Here is a 3,594-nt window from a genome sequence, read left to right as displayed (position 1 = left end):
CCTACATGAGTTCACTACCATTGGATACGCTTGAGCAAAATCCCAAATACATCTAAGGATCTTAGAGAGGCAACAAGGTTAGCACATTTCAAGTTATACTTATTTTTTTTCATAATTTAATCTTTCATTTGCAAAAGATTCTGTGTTGAGAAAAGGAAAGTGCTTTACCAGCATTCATGTGAAGCGAGGCTTCTATCTTGTACGACGATACTATATAGTGATTTCATATCAAGGATAGTGGTACACACATTTCACACTAAGTGAATATAAGATCATAGTTTGCATTTGGCAACGATGCACTATGATGTATCCTTGCCCATGTAATTGTGCAAGGCACGTATAGAAATAGCTCACAATGTTGAGATAGTCATTAAAGCCAAGGGCTTATCAATCTATTTTTTTGAGATGCATGCATGGCATGCACATAAGATGGTAGTATGTCCACTCTATCTTTGATTATTATTGTGTGATAGCATTATCTACTCTGTCTAAGACAATTTGAGGCTAGTAGATGGGCTTCTGATCATTGTATATGTATACAATGGTGAGCACTTTACAACATTGGCTCTATGCACAAGGTGCATCCAATCCCAATGAAGTATTTTATGGGTAGTATATGTATACAATGGTGAGCACTTTACAATATTGGCTCTATGCACAAGGTGCACCCAATCCCAATGAAGTATTTTATGGGTAGTAAGTAGATATGGTCTAGCTATCAAAAAATTGAGTCGTGGCACCACATGAATATAATAAGAGAGACTCCATGCAGGTATTCTCTTGGCTAAACACCTTTAAAAATCTAGTGTGACTATTTTCTTTGGGGGTGTTTGACATCTTTCTCCTCTTTTCATGGAGGAGGAAGATTCTGTCACAACTTAGATGTGAATAACATTCCAATTGAAGAAGATCTGTTGCTTAGTTCTAGCACTTATTAGGCCTCTAGGAGTGGCATTTTTAGGGGTATGACCCCACTAATACATAATCACTCCATAGGTGTCATTTTTACTTTCAAGAAAATATATCCTCAATCTACCAAGGAGTAGTGGGAAAATTCAACTTTCTTAGATGATTCCAACAATTTTTTAACACAAATTTATTCACGGGGTTCGGGGTAAGAGTTTCTACTACTTGTTTTTTTAGTTGTTTCTTTCAAGTTTGCAATGTGCACATGACTACATGTAGGTGAAAGTTATATTCAACCTCCAAGTATGCATATGATTTGGTTTTATTCTATTTTTTAATGTGCTTTGATTGACTTTTTCAAGTCAAATGAGTAAGCCTGAATGTTTTCATCCATTTTTCTCTTTAGAGACATGACAAGGTCATATAAGAGCAAAGAATTTTGGGCCGCACTATCCCAAATACATTTCTACATTACACAGTTATAAACCTATAAATAGGGTTTTCTTTGGTACATGTTGTCACATGGGATAAAACATGGTCTAAGAACTCAAGGAGTTTGGTTTAGCCAATGTGAAGAAAAGTATAAGGGTCCCTCCCACTCATGTCACTGAGTTTTTGTATTTAGCTCCACATCTAAGTGCATCTTGTACTTGAAGGATGCTCTTTTTTTAGACATCCTTATCTAAGACATATTCCACATGGATAATATGACTCTCTAGGACCAATATTGATGCTCATTATTTGACTTATGTGTCACAGAAAAGTCCCCAGGTGCTGGTCTAGTTCGTTTATTATACCATTTTGAGCACATCAAATTAGGAACAATTTTAAAGGCCAAAAATTGTCGGATATGTGGTCCAACTTGTTAAGATACAAGCGCTTCTAAAAAATATTACGGATGGTTTCTTATGCATACAACAAAGCTATGTGTTGTTAATGAAAATGTTTCATTGTTTGTACCTAGAAGTGACTTATGTTTCACATTCTATTATGGTTCAATCAGTGTAGCAAGGCTTGCAAATGATTGCGATATAAAGTATTTAATTTCTTTTCAAAACTATTTACACTCCTCTTTAATTTGTGCTATGAGCATCGTGTTCTTCATAAGTATTGGCAAATATGATCATGGATATGCAGGTTTTGATTTGGTTTTCTAAATGCATGCACACTAGGTGTTATGGGCCCTAGTGTTTAGAAAAGGATGATTTGGAGCAGCATGCCCATTCATGACATAGATCTAACAATCACCAATAGAGGTCATTTCTCAGTTTGGGTGCTTGTGGTTCTTTCATGTTAACAAAGATGGTTATTTATAACATTGTTGATTCCTTATCCATGTTGTAAAGCATTGGGATCCCTCTTTAACAATCATTCTAGAAGACTTTCTATAAATGGTGGGGAAACACGCCTCAATAATGTCATTTATCCAAAGGTAATAGCAAATTCACAAGTGTAATCTTGTGCTAAAGGATATGCAAAGCGCAAACGTTAGCACCAATAAATCCCATTAGAAAGCATGTATCACTCTAGTTGGTGGAGTTTGTTTACCATAAGGTAAATCGTGTTTGCAACGAGCTTTAGTCTCTTCATGTTTAAGTCAGGTTCATAACCATTGCACACTAGTTATGGTGGGGTTGTTTAATCATGTGATAAGATAACAGGTCAAGGAATTAAACTTTGATGATGAGTTATTTCAGCTAGTTACTTTCATGGAAAGTGAAAAGAGGTACTCTTTTGGGTATATCTTAGTTGTGATAACTTGTTTATCATACTCAAGTGAGTTATAAATGGAGTCTACTTGCTATGTTGGATATGGGCGGTTTACACAAGACAGTTGCAAAGGGACAACAATGTGGAAAATCAAGATTTTATTCTTGATTTCATTGAACCTCCTACCTAAAGCCTGTTCCAATCAAATGAAAAGGTGGACCCATGAAGGTTTCCACTATGGAGAAGATTCATGTTCTTATGAAGATCCAACCACTTTTTCTTTCTAGAACAAAAACATTTCTCCAAGGGGGGAGTACTATCAGACCTAGGGTAAGATCGGGGAGGCCAAAGGGCCAGATGGACATGCGGTCAAGGGGGACCCTACTACTAGCAAGAAGGGCCTATATAGGGAATAGTCGGATGGAGTGTTGCATGCTCTAGTCCTCTCAGTCTCACATGGAATGGGATTCATAGGTCACTTATGCAGCTAAGGAATGTAAATAAGTCTGACATTAGAGGGCAAGTCCTACACATGAGAAGATGGAAATGGTCTACATTGGACAAGTTCTCTATGCATCAAAATAAGACATTGTTTGAGTATATCTTGCATTATCATGATGTGATTTTGAAGCTGGAGGATCTAGGTACCTTTCAACAAGTACATGGTTTCATCCATGGGTTAACACTAGAGCTTAAGAACCATGTCAACACCTAGGATCCCAAGACACTTGAGGAGGCTATAGTGCAAGCACATATGCATGATGATCTCAATGAAAACCATTGGATAACACTCATGTGTCTCAAACCGCACATATAAATTCACGATCACAACATAAACATAATAACAGAAAACTTATAGTAGCTACATTTGATGCATCCAAGAACCCCAAGGGTCCTAGGTGTCATTTTTCTAGTGAAGATTTTGAGAAGGCTAAGAAGGAAAAGTTGTGCTTTACATGTTTAAAGAGTGAGCTCGGT

This window comes from Adiantum capillus-veneris, chromosome 16, assembly GCF_014529385.1.
Source record: "Adiantum capillus-veneris isolate H3 chromosome 16, ASM1452938v2, whole genome shotgun sequence".
In the NCBI taxonomy this organism is placed as follows: Eukaryota; Viridiplantae; Streptophyta; class Polypodiopsida; order Polypodiales; family Pteridaceae; genus Adiantum; species Adiantum capillus-veneris.
This window is presented reverse-complemented; position numbering follows the sequence as displayed.